Below are 14,988 nucleotides of genomic sequence, written 5' to 3'. Positions count from 1 at the left end.
TGGGGTAATTCTAACCAAGTAAGTGATAGATATGATAAAACTTTGAGTCCCTGAAGAAAATGGAAGAAGACATCAGAATATGGAAAGATCTCTCATGCTCATCGATGGGTAAAATTAACAGTAAAACTGGTCATCTTACCAAAAGCAATGTAAAGGTTGAAAGCAACATCCATGAAAATTCCAACACAATCCTTCATAGACCTTGAAATGAGAATCTTCAGTTTCATGTGGAAACACCAAAAAACAGGGCAGCTTAAACCATCCTAAAAAATAAAATAATAGCAGGAGGTATCACCATTCCTGATTTCAAGTTGTATTTCAGAGCTGTAATAATAAAAATAGCATTTTATTGACACAAAAACAGACAGGTTGATCAATGGAATCATATTGAAGAAAGATAAGTCCACATACATATATACACTTCATTTTTTAAAAGAGAAGCCAGAAATACACACTGGAAAAAAGACAGCAGTTTTAATAAACGGTGTTGGTCAGAGTGGATAGCTGCATATAGAAGAATCCAAATAGATCTATACTTACCATCATGCCACAAACTCAAGTCAAAATGTATCAAAGACCTCAACATTAAACCAAATGCACTGAACCTGAAAAAAGTGCATATAACCCAAAAAACAAATAACCCAATTAAAAAAATGGGATACAGATTTAAACAGAGAATTCTCAAAAGATGAAACTCAAATGTCTGAGAAACACTTAAAGATAAGTTCAACACCCTTAGCCATTGAGGAAATGCAAGTCAAAACTAATTTGAGATTTCACCTTAACCATTCAGAATGGCTAAAATCAATATGACAAGTGGTTGTTCATGCTGGTGAGGATGTGGAGGAAGGGGAACTCCCATCCCTTCCTGGTAATGTGTAAACTTGTACAGCACGATGGAAATCAGTGTGGCAGTTTATGAGGAAACTAGAATCAAGGTACCTAAAGATCCATAGATCCTACTCTTGAACATATAGCCAAAGATCACTTCATTCCACCACAGAGACTCTTGCACAATCATGCTCATTGCTGTTCTGTAGAATCTAACTATAACTTGGAAACAACGTAAATGTCCCTCAACCGAAAAATGAATAAAGAAAATGTGATACATTTACCCAATGGGGCATTACTCAGCTATTAAATAAAAATAAAATGATATTTGCAAGTAAGTGGATGGAACTAGTAAAATAAAAAAATCATCCTGAGTGAGGTAACCCAGACACAGAAAGACAAATGTGGGGATGTTAGCTGTTAAGTAAATAATAAGCAAGCTACAATCCATAGAATCACAGTGGTTATATAGAGAGCACAGGACTAGAGGAAACAGATAGATCTCATTAGGAAAGAGGAATAGAAAGATAGTTATGGATGGATGGGATGGGGGCTAGTTAGGGAGGATTAAGTGGTGAGGGGAAACAGGAAAGAGACAGGAAATACAGGGAAAGACAACTGAAATTAATGGCCATTTGATGGATAGTACAGAAACCTAATACAATGTATAGTAATATTATTGCTATATATTCTAAATGATACTGCCTAATACTGTGGAAAACAGAACCCCAACTGGCCATCTCTTGTCATCAAATGAAGTTTCCAGTACCAGGATTGGGTTGCACATAATTGAGTTGTTGACCAGAGGGTCCCCATGTTGTTTTAGGATTTCTATTGCTGTGAAGAGATACCGTGACCAGGGCAACTCTTGTCAAGGAAAACATTTAACTGAGGTTGGCTTGCAGTTCAGAGTTTTAGTGCATTATCATCATGGTGGCAAGTATGGCAGCACACAGGAAGACATGGTACAGAAGATGAAGCCAGGAGTTTTGTATCCAGACAGTCAGGAAGAGAGAAAGAGACACTGAACCTGGCTTGAGCTTTTGAAACCTCAAAGCCCACCCACTACTGACACACACACATCAAACTGCTCCACACTTACTACAAGAAGGCCACACTTCCTAATAGTGCCACTTGCTATGAGCCTATAGGGAACCATTTTTATTTTAACCACCACACATGGGAATTTTTAAACAACTCAATCTGTTTCCAAGTCTATAAGTTGTTCTCTATAAGGTGATGAAAAGGCCCCATTTGCTGAAAATAATACCAACATAACTTATTGTAAATGGAGAAGTTGAGCTGGTGCCTACTTAGAACCTTCACACCTATGTATTCTCCTCTTTGGTACAGGAAGGTACATTGAATGCTACCAAAGGAGAAATGTAAATACCATCCCAACCTCAAAGCCTTTGATTTTTAATGGTGTCCTCTCAGCAAGATGTGACAATCAATGTTGGCATGAAACTTGTGAGAGCAATCAACTAATATCTAATTTTGCCTAAAGCCCACTCTGTGAGATGGAACCCATAAATGACACTGCTTGGGTCATTTATGCAGCAATGGAACAACTCCTATATGTTCTGCTATATTATGTTCATTAATCAGTGCTTGCTCAACCATCATCAGAGAAGCCTCCTTCTAAATTAGATGGTAACATGTACACTACTCACAGCAAGACATTATTCTGAGCGTGAGGGTCTTAGGAACACTCATCCTGGAAAGGGTTGTGTCCATCATGTCATTCCCCTCAGGACTCATGGAACCCTGAAGAAATGGGAGCAGAAAGAGTGTAAGAGCAAGAGAGGATGGACAACTAAAGAGAATAAGGCCCTTTAAACCACCTTGATTGACAAACATATAAACATATGCAGAGACTGTGGCAGCATGCACAAGGTCTGCAGGGGTCTGCAGCAGTTGGGATCCTGAAAGAAGAAGTGGACACTCCCCCATCCCTAACCCAGAAGCTATTTCCAATTGATAACCACTTGCTAATAAAAATTTAGTTTCCTCCAAATGAGTCTCCAAGGCGAAACAAACTACTCTTAAGGATAGGCTGCATGCCCAGTAGTAGATGGCCTATAAAAAGTAAACTTGTCGGGGCTTTTTCTTTCTACTTTCTTTTTAATTTTAATTTTATTTTACTTATATTTGTTTTCTTCTCTCTTTTTACCCTATAAGTCCTTTTTAGCTTTTGTTATGGGATTCCCGAGTATGAGAATGAATGGGTCTCTGTTTCTTGTTATTTCTCTTGAGATGTTTTCTCTGTTTTTTTTCTTGTTTTATCCAATTCTGATGTGTTAGTTTTATTTCATTATATTTTATTATTATAATCCCTTAGAAGAATGCTCATTTTCTAATGAGAGGCATAATGAGGATGGGGATGGAGGTGGGAAAGAACTGAGAAGAGTAGAGGATGTACAACTGCAACCAGGATATATTTTGTGTGAAAGAAAAACATTTTTAGACTTTTTTTATTGATTCTTTGTGGATTTCACATCATGTTTCCTGATCCCATTCAACTCCCATCCCATCATATCTGTCCTCTGCCCTTGCAACCTCCCCCACAAAATGAAATTAAATTTAAAAGAAAAACAAACAAACAAAAAACCAAAAAAACAAATTAACATACAAAAAAGAACAGCAATAACAAAAGTCTTGACATGGCAGATGTAGCTTGACACAGTGAGCCACAGAGTATAAATTTTAGTCTGTCCATCTTGACTTGTAAGTCGTCATTGCAATGGGTCATTGGTCTGTTTTGAGGCCTCCGGCTTCTGCTACACTCTCAATATGATACTGGGCCCCAGTGCATTAGAAGAGTGGTGCTTGAATCACCCAAGCCAGATGGAGTCTCAGGATTCCAAGTTAGTTAGTTTTTAAGCCTTATTCTCTGTCATGAAATTTCTTCTGTGAAAAGATTTAATTCATTACCATAAAATAAAGAACACAGTGAGTACTTACCAGACTACACAAAGGCTGTCAGTTCATTTCTGTTCCCCTGAGAAACCTCATGAGTCACACCTCTACTCTACATATTACTCTTGCTATTATTGTCTAGTTAGTCCTGTTTCCAGTATACATGGGATTTTCTCTTCTGATCTTCCAAACTCTTCCACATACCTCAAGAAAATTAATTCCCAAGCCAAAGGTCTACGTGCTCAGTTATGTTATAGCATTGCCCCATCTCTTGATACTGATTTACTTTGGCTAACAGTTAAAATGGGTATTTCCACATGAAAGTAATCAAGACAATCACACAGTGACATGCTCAGAAGCTAATAACCCTCACACCTGTGACTGCAGGCTTATCTCCTAGATGGTTTCAGATCCTGTTGAAGTTCACAGTTGATACTAACCCTCAAACTTCCTTTTCATAAATGACCATGAACATATGTACAAATGTTATGATCATGTTTGGTTCAAAATTATGTTAAATTTTATAGAGTAGAAAATATTTCTTGGTAATAATTTTCTACAATAGAAAACTCCAATTACACTTAGGTAGGTTTAAATCTTCAGGGTCCATAAACCATTCTTGCCAAGGATTTGAATTCAGGAGTGGATTATTTAACGTAGTTATGCAGGTTTATACGTTTATGAAGTTTATTTATAGTTCAACATATTACCTGAAAAATTATGTTTAACTTTTTTTGATAATTATATTTATTTTGTTGAGTGTCTTGAGATGTAGTTCAAAATTGTATGCTTTAGAACCAAGTAATTTCATTTTTTCCAAGAAGTTCCTTGTTATTTCTAAGTAAAATTTTGTTAAATTCACAAATTTTTCTCTTCCTATTTTGGAAGAATGCTTGAGCTATTTTGTCATCGAAACATTTACCTAAGATGAATCAGCACACCATTGTCTCAATGACAAAAGAATGTGAACATGGGGCTCCACATGCAATGTGAATGTGTGTGCTATTTCTTGCGTTTAGAATTAAATAAGTGTATTTTATTTTTTTAAAAAAAGAAATCCTCAAGGAGGAATCACTTGACTCATATCTACTCATATTTCCAGGGGGATAACAGACCATCCTTCTCCTGCACAGGGCTTCATAGTTTCAAGTTGCATAGCCAATTCAATGTGTCTGATAAATAGATACCCTTTGCCTACAACTTCTAGTTCAAATTCAGCCCATCACTTATTGTCTATATTACTTTAATTTCAAATGTTACTTAAAGCTTGTATGTCTTCATATGATTATGAATTATAATAGTCTTTCTGTATGATTTTTGAATATTAAAGTACACAACTTATACATATATATAAATATACATGTATCATGTTTGTGTATATGTATCCTTACATGTATAGGTAGAAAAGTTTCATTTTTTGTTTTTCTTCAAATGAAATAACTACTTATTGTTTACATTTGAATTTCACATCAAACTCTGGCAATTGTTCCCTGGTTCTATGAGTGACACTTAAAATAATTTCAGACCCTCTGAAAAGAGCATCTAAGTTTAGTCATTTCTATTTTGAGGAAAGTACTGTTAATACTTTCCAAGAAGAAAAACTGATTTGGATATCTTGAGACTATTGAACTATTTGGGTTTTAATATTATTAGAGTCTATATTGTCTTAATATCACCTGACTTCTGATTATTCATGTTTCAAACATAGAAATATACTGATAGTGAGTGAGCAACTCTGAAAGAAATATCTGAAAACTTGCTTGGGTTTATTTGGGAAGACATGTGTCTTAAAATAATTTATATATAGCTTTTTAAGGTGTGCTTAAGCTATGATAGTTTTTGTCCTTAGTTCTGCTAAGCAGCATTAATAATCTGTCTTATGTTTATTCTCTAAAACTATGCAACCCAAAGAATGTCTATTTACATAGCTACATGGTAACTGTATCTGCTTCTCTTTCTTTAAGAGTTTGTCTTTTGAAAAAGATTCAGTTAGTGAAACTGGATTTTGTTAATGTGTATCATAAGCATCTGGACAAAGATTCTTAGAGAGCTGTTTCAAAGTAGCCTCAATTACCCATTGGTTTAAAAAAAAAAGGCAGACAAGCTTTTATTTAGTGTACTCTCCATCCCTACATCTATTAAGTTACAAGAATAATGCTTAAGTGAAAGAGACTTGACTCCTCAAGGGCAATGGAGAGGCTTGCTGGTAAATGCTCAAATTAAGGTCAAACTTAGTGCAAAGCCTTTTTAACTGAGAGTTCCCATAAACTTTCCTCTTTAACCAAAGTAAATAACTCAGAAATGAATTATTTATTTATCCCGTATAAAATGAGACTAACACCTAATCTAGTAATGCTCATTAATTTTTACCATGAATGTTAAAATTTTAATTTGCATAATAATGATACCTCTTTACCTTATAAGATGTAAATTCCAAAATAAGATTCATCAAAGAAACAGCTTACACCATGAAAACTAAAAGCAAAGGCATGTACTCCTGATTTTTATGGTCTACACACACAGTTACCAAATAGTTCTTTTTGACGATAGTGAAGCCTTAATCAATAATCATGTATTCACACTTAATCCATCACCAGATTGTATGTGAAAATAGGATATAACTGGGTTACTGCTCTTGTGTAGAAGAAAGTATCTGTTTGAGCAAATTATTGCCTCTAAATTGGCTTTGATGAAGATAAATAGAATTCTGTTGATACTGGGACACCGTTAAGGGCTAGAAGGACTCCCTAATGTTAATAGAAATAGCCTGGCATGAAACACTGAAATTCAAATATATGTCTGAGGTCTTGCAAGTTGACTAAGTAGTAAAACACTTGTGACAATACAAACACCTGCCACCAAGACTGACTGAGATTGATCCCTGGCACCCACAAGGTGAAAAGAAACAGGCAATTTCCACAAATGATAGCACAATCATACTTACATTCACAAGTGCATGTGTGTGCTCAAAAGTGGATCCTAGCATCCAAACTGTACATTGGTTTGTTTAAAGTAGCAGTAGAATCCAGGAAACTAGACAGGAAATAGAGGTGGGAAAGTAATAGAAAGATCTGAATGACTTGAGAATAATAGAAGCCAATGATGTGAAGGGAAAGGGAGAATAATTTTGGCAGAAGTTTAAATGGGGATATAGATGGGCAGATTAGGGCAGAAGAGAGGAATGAGAAAAGAATACCTACCACCGAAGATGTTTGAAAAAGCCATTTAAAAATCTATTACACTATCAATTCCATTATATATATATATATATATATATATATATATATATATATATATATATATATATATATATATGTATTCATATAAAAGAGTTCAATTAGAGTTACACTATACCAAGCTTATACCAGAAGGAATAGGTTGCCATTCTCATGTGATACCTCCATTCAAGTTATTGTTCCTGTAGATATCTGAAACAATTGTTCTTGGTTGTTCAAGATGTTCATTAATTAATTATAATTTGATGGTAAGATTTTTGCTGAAGGTAACACACAAATCTGTTACAGGACATGAAGAAATCAATTTGGTCCTGCCCAGAAATATGTCTCTAGCTGGCTTGCTTTCATAGTATTGGAAGGTCCCAAGGGAAAACTCATCAACAATCCCATTCATCTGTGAACCGTATGAACTACAGTAGTGTTAACCATGGTAAGACGTGTCCACAGGTTCAGTACCGACATAACTGCTCTCTGATTTCATCTAAGACTTGCTCCACAGAAGGAAACACATGACTGGTACTATAAATCTGGCAAAGAATCCATGATTAGAAGCTCACGGGAACCAGGGGTAAACTTCTCACTATTATTCTGCTAAAAGGACATAGCATCAAACTGCCCTCTCAGACAGTGTCTCTATATCCACATTAGTCCAGCTCTCAGAACTTATAAAAGATTTTCTTTGTGAAGTAAAGGCTAACACAGAAGTTCAAAACTAATCAAAGTGCAGAGAAACAAATGTCAGAGGAGTTATTTGCCAAGAGTGCCACATCTATATCATACTTCTCTCCCCAAGGTTCAGATATCATCATGGAAGAGGGGTCAGAGAATTTGTAAATGCCAGAAGTTGGGGAGTATCTGAGTGAAACAATGTTTTCTGGGCATGACTAGACACCTGTACCCATGCACTCTCTTCATTTGTGGTTGACTTCACAAGATTTTTCACAAAGTTAAGCTAGTAAACATGCTATCATGTAGTGGGAGGGAGTTAATGAGCTCCTACACCTAGCTGAGGAGCTACAGGCATATGGTGAATTTTAGGGGAGAGAGGAACATTTTTCTTTAAGGGTAGCTCTGGATAAATTAACAATGCTCCAGTGGATTTTCCACATGTAGGTGTACATGAACAATTGGAGTCAACACATTATTTAAGAAATAAAAAAGGACTATAATTTGGGGGTGGGAATAAGGGGAAATTTAGAATATTTAGGGGGAGAATTGGGTCTTGGGTGTGATTAAAAAATGCGTTGTATGAGATTCTCAAAGTATTAATAAAAATAAAATATGTGACTTAGTGGATCAGCTTCTGTAATAACTTATATGGCAAGTCAGTGATATACAGTAATAATTAAACTTAGTTTTATTTTTTTTAATTTCTGTTTCTGTAATTTAATTGTATATTTAAATTACCTATTATAAATTCTACAAATTAATTTGATGAACCCAAATGTAATTTAATCATTATTTACTACTCTTTTCTACTATATTTTTGATTTTCTACTAAACTAATCATCTATTTTCTACTAAACATTATGTTAAATAATGGATTGCAAAGAAATGTAGGCCAAATATCTGTAACTCAAAATAATTCAATTAACCTAACTTTCAACATAAATGTACTGATTCATAGAAGAGAAATCAAGATAATAGAGATGTGAAATGGCTTATGGAGACTATCAATAAGTTTGAAGTACAATTGAGAATATACATGACTTACCAGATTGTGGATATGGAACCACAATTGGTATTTGCTGGTTGTGTTGCTACCATTTCTTCCTCCCATTAATCTACCAATTAGCACATTAGAAGCAAGGCACTTCTCAATTCCTGCTCAGAAAATAATATTCCACCTCTCTATTTTTAAATATAAATGCATTTTTAAACCCATTCTTTTTTTTTTTTTTTTTTTTGAGACAGGGTTTTTCTGTGTAGCTTTGCACCTTTCCTGGATCTTGTGCTGTAGACCAGGCTGGCCTCGAACTCACAGAGATCCGCCTGCCTCTGCCTCCCGAGTGCTGGGATTAAAGGCGTGCACCACCACCACCGCCCGGCTTAAACCCATTCTTAAAAAATTTAGTTGAAATAGTGTTGGCTGTGGATTTATCATATGTAGCCTCTATTTTGTAGAAGTATGTTCCCTCTAGTCCCAATTAATATTTTTGTCATAAAAAGACAGCAATACTATTAAAATCAGGAATGAGACAGAGTTGTCTACTACTCCACTCATTTTCAAATTTTCAACATCAATATGGTACCAATTTCTGCCTTAGTTAAATTTCTATTGCCATGATAAAACACGATGATCAGGGCAGCTTGTGGGAGAAAGGTTTATTTCAGTTTACAGTGCTCAACATAGTCCATCATGGATGGAAATCAGGGAAGGAGCAAGTTCCTGTATGCAGGAACATATACAAAGGCCATGGAAAAGTACTGGTTGCTGGCTTGCCCCTAATGGCACACACTGCCATCTTAAAGCACTCAGGACCACCAGTTTAGAGGTGACATCTCCCATAGCAAAATAGGCCCTCCTATCTCAATCTTCAACCAAAAAAATGCAACACAGGCTCTCCCATAGTCCAATCTGGAGAGAACATTCAATAGAGGTGCCATCTTCCAAAATGACTTTATCTTATGTCAGGTTGAATAAAACTAGCCAGCATGAACCGAAGTAGGAGAGTCTCAGGTTCAAGGCCACCCTAGGAGACATAGAGACATACTGATGATTATTACTTTTTAAAGTAATTTTATAAGATGAAAGAAAAACCTAATACTTTCTGGAGAAAAATTTCCACAGGTATAGGCTAGAGGCTGAGTAATAATTAGCTGGCTTCAATTCCTTCTTAGTTTGTAGTCAGTTTATAATACAAGAAATAGAAATCATTGTCTAAAATTTGGAAACAGAATAAACATGTCTTTTTGATTTCCAAATGGTAACACTGTGTGATAATAAAGTTTAAATTTAAAATTGGAAAATTTTCTGGGCATAATTTCACTGTATAGCTGATCTGGGGTTTACAACTTCAGTCATTGGAAAATGATTTTTTCCATGTGTGATCCATGTGTGATCATTTCCTAATCAATCAATGAACTTAGAAATGAATCTTATCATATGAGTGTAAGGTTTCAACACTGAAACTGAAAGGAACTGATTAGACAAATTAAGTAACTTGTACACAAATGAGGATTGTATGCTATGATAAATAGTATAAAAAAGGCAATTCTTTCCAACTTGATCTAGAGATTTAGTAGTACTGCAAACAATTCCACAGCAAATATTTTCTGTTTTTAATTTGTTTGTTTTGCAATTAACAAATTTATAGAAATAGTTGGCAGTATAGCCAGGTTACTACATGGAGAAGTTTGTTAGACTGTGATCACTCATTGAATTTATGCTGTGTGTGTACCTAAACTTGGAAAGCTTAGTGCAAAATCGATTCTAACACTAACCATATAATTATCAAATCATGTAGTACTGAATGCATAATTTTAGAAACTCACACATATGTTTTCCTAAGCAGCAACATAATAAATATTTTTAGGGGAACATCAAATGCTTTACATCTATCATGACAGCTAATTTAGTAACTTTGCTAATATAAATAATGCATTAAGAGACAAGTAGAAAGATGGATGTTTTCATCAGTGTTCTGTTGCCCTGAAGAGACACTATGACCACAGCAACTCTTATAAAGGAAAGCATTTAATTGGGGCTTTATTACAGTTTCAGTGTTTTAGCCCACTGAAACTGGGCATTTTTTTTTAATCACAACAGAGTGTATGTCAGCATGCAGATAGACATGGTGATGGAGAAGTAGTTGAGAGTTCTACATCCAGATCCACAGGCAGCAGGAAGAAAGAGATACCAGGTTTGTCATGGGATTTTGAAACCTCAAAGCCCACCCCAGTGATACATTTCCTTCCAACAAGGCCACACCTACTCCAATAAATAATCCTTTCAAATAGTGCCACTGTCTAGATTTCAAAAATATGAGCCTATGGAGCCCATTCTTCTTCAAATGACCACATTTCACTCCCTGGCCTCCATAGGTTTATAGCCAAATCATAATGCAAAAATGCATTCAGTCCAACTTTAAAAATCCCCATAGACTATAACAGTCTCAACACTGTTTAAAGTTCAAAGTCTCAAGGTGATCTCTTAAATGTACAACCCTGTCACACTGAAATAAAAAAAAATCAAATACTTCCAACATACACTGGAATAGAATATGCATTATCATTCCAAAATAAAGGAAAGGGAACATACTGAAGAAATACTGGGCCAAAGCAATATCAAAAACCAACAGGAAAACTCCAAGCTCTTCATCTCCATGTCTAATGTCAAAGTACTCTTTAGATCTCCAACTCTGTTCGCATTTGTTGACTACAACAAAACACTCTCTTGGGCTGTTTATATACTCAGTTTGCAGCTCTCATTGGCAGATATCTCATGACTCTGACATCTCAAACATCTTGTGTCTCCAAGGCAATCCATCCTTCTTCTTCAGAGTTTCATGCAAAGGCCTCTCTGGACTTTCATACAGGGACACACTGAAACATGGCCTCAGTAACTTTACTTAGACATGGAGGGAGATTTCATAACCACTTTCTCATACACTTGACTCTAAAAACCAGAACCATATGGCCAAAGCTGCCAAGTTCTTCTACTGGCAGGGGTTGGAACATGTGCTCCCTATCTCTTGTCTAAAAGAATTTTCATCAGCTGACTATTTTTAGTGGTTTTCTTCACTGATTAAGCTTTTGTTTAATTCCTTTTCACAAGTTGGGAGCTTAGATTGATGGGGTTTTATCCTGAGATCCCGACTCCCTTTATTCCATTTAGCATCAGGATTTTTAAAATCTCTATCTCCTTAAGCACTAGACTGAGTTCCATTACACTTCCTGGTGCATCATCAAACTGTATTTTGTATTTTTCCTTGCTCACCTTGTAGCTTTGCACAGGAGTGGTTACAAATGACCACACAACAGAATCAATACTAGGTTGTCTTGAAGTATCCTTTGCTAATGCCATTAGTACAAAACTCTTTAATTCAGCCTCAGACAGGTTTTGAGGGGCAAGAACTGAAAGCAGCCACATTCTTCACCAAAATATTACAAACGTGGTCTCTTAGCCACATACTAATAGTCTTCTCCTCTGAAACCTCTTGAGCTGGGCTATCATAATCTACATTGCGATCAGCACTACTATCCTCTATGGTACTTCTATGACCCATTATTCCCATCTTAAAATGTTCAACTCTTTTCCCAATTCAAAGTCCCAAAGTCCACCTTCTGCTAACAAGAAGCATGATCAGCCCTGTCACAGGAATATCCCACTCCCTTGGACCACTTCAGTCTAAATCAGTGTTCTATTATGTGAAGAGACACCATTACCACCAGAGCAACTCTTGTAAAGGAAAGCATTTATTTATTTTTAATTTTATAATTAATTTAATTTTACATATCAGTCATAGATTCCCCTGTCCTCCCTCCTCCCCTCCCCCTCTTCCCCCCTGTCCACACCCCATTCCCACCTCCTCCAAGGCAAGGACTCCCCTGGGGATTCAGCTCAGCCTGGTAGATTCAGTTGAGGCAAGTCCAGTCCCCTCCTCCCTTCACCTAGACAGAGCAAAGTGTCCCAGCATAAGTCCTAGGTTCCCAAAAGTCAGCTCATGCACTAAGGACAGGTACTGGTCCCATTGCCTGGGGGCCTCCTGAATAGTTCAAGCTAATCAACTGTCTCACTTACCAGAGGGCCTGATCCAGTTCCATGGGGGCTCCTTAGCTATTGGCTCATAGTTCATGTGTTTCTTCTAGTTTGGCTATTTTTCCCTGCACTTTTTCCAATCATGGTCTCAATATCTCTTGCTCATATAATCCCTCCTCTCTCTCACCAATTGGTCTCCTGGAACTCCACCTGGGGCTTGGCTGTGGATCTCTGTGTCTGTTTCCATCAGTCACTGGATGAGAGTTCTATCACGACAGTTAGGGTGTTTGGCCATCCTATCACAAGAGTAGGTCAGTTCGGGCTGTCTCTCGACCATTGCCAGTAGTCTATTGTGGAGGTATCTTTGTGGATTTCCAGGGACGTCTCTAGCACTTTGCTTCTTCCTATCCCCATGGGGTCTTCATTATCATGGTATCTCTTTCCTTGTTCTCCCACTCTGTTCTTGATCCAGCTGGGATCTCCCACTCCCCTAAGCTCTCTTTCCCCCAACCTTTGCCCTTCATTACCCCACCTCACATCCAGTTTGCTCATGTAGATCTCATCCATTTCTCTGTTGTTGGGTGATCCCTGTGTCTTTCTTAGGGTCGTCTTTACTAGGTAGCCTCCCTGGAATTGTGAGTAGCAGTCTGGCCATCCTTTGCTTTACAAGGGGAACACTCCTACACTGTTGGTGGGAATGTAAACTTGTATAGCCACTTTGGAAATCAATATGGTGCTTTCTTAGAAAATTGGGAATCAATCTCCCCCAAGACCCATCTATACCACTCTTGGGCATATACCCAAGGAATGCTCAATCATACCACAAGGGCACATGCTGAGCTATGTTCATAGCAGCATTGTTTGTAATAACCAGAACCTGGAAACACCCGAGATGCCCTTCAACTGAAGGATGGATAAATAAATTGTGGTACATATACACAATGAAGTACTACTCAGCAGAGAAAAACAATGACCTCATGAGGTTTGCAGGCAAATGGATGGAACTAGAAAAAATCATTCTGAGTGAGGTAACCCAGACTTAGAAAGACAAACATGGTATGTACTCATTCATAAGTGGATACCAGATGTACTCTAACAAGGCCACACCTTTTAATCCTTTCAAATAGTGCCATTTCCTAAGCCTTCAAATATATGAAACTCTGGGGGCCATTCTTCTTCAAATACCACAGTGAAGAAATTATTGCAGTTTATTTTTTCTAATTTCAAAGGTATGAAATACAATGAAATCTCTGAATAGACAAAAATCTTTATCAAAATGTGTTGCTAAGTTTCAGTCATCTGCTGGACAAACATCTAAATGAACCACAGGCCCAGTTTTACAAATTGAGAAGCCTTCCCACCCACCCCTGCCCCCCCATCTTCTCCTTTTTGTTCTCTGCAATATCTTAACAATGTGAAAAATCTTTGCTTATCTTTTAGGTTGTTGCCTACACTGTCTTTTCAAATTTTATTACACCCTTTCCTTTAGCTCACTCTAGTAACCTTTGGTGTTACTGATTTCTTTAAATATGCTTTTCGCTTCATTATGAGCTGATTATATTTCGTGTGCTTGACACTTATCTACTTCACTACATTATGAGCCTCTTTAGCAATAATACAAAGCCACATCAGTGCCTGTCAGAGGAGAGTGTCAACACAGCCAAACACAATTATGATTGGAATATGTTTACTCACAATGCTTGGATTAGATCCTTATGGCAGGAAAATAAAGTAATATAATCTGATGATTCTTAAAGTTTACTGCAGCAATTTGATAGATAGCAGTATTTGTCCTATGATCAGAAACTATTATTTACTCCTAGATGATTAAGTACTTAAAAAATTTTCTCTTTAAAGATTGATTTGCAATTTATACATTATAAAATAGTGTCTTTGGTTCAAATGATACTTGAATATAAATTTTGAGTTATTTTTTTTATCATACTGACTGCATCCGGCATCTCCTATCAAATTTGTGACCTACCCTGTGGCTTCTGTCACAAAAAAGTGATTGTGAGCATAAATCAAAGTGTGACATCATGATTTTATTTAGATGAGACATTATACATGCACTTCACAGTATGTCTAGACAAAATTACATTCTTACACAAACTCCTTTCTTCCATTTATCATCATGTTGTTCATTCACAATGACAACAAAATGAAGGCCCATTACATGAATGTATATCAGATAAAACAACCATTACAACATAGCCAAAGTGCTGTTCTGTGTTATTTAAGTTACAATACAAAAAAATAAACCTTAAAACTTTCACATTTGAAGTTATAATGTTTATGCCT

The sequence above is a fragment of the Peromyscus californicus genome, unplaced genomic scaffold (assembly GCF_007827085.1).
Source record: "Peromyscus californicus insignis strain IS unplaced genomic scaffold, ASM782708v3 Scaffold_5__1_contigs__length_169319896, whole genome shotgun sequence".
Lineage (NCBI taxonomy): Eukaryota > Metazoa > Chordata > Mammalia > Rodentia > Cricetidae > Peromyscus > Peromyscus californicus.
This window is presented reverse-complemented; position numbering follows the sequence as displayed.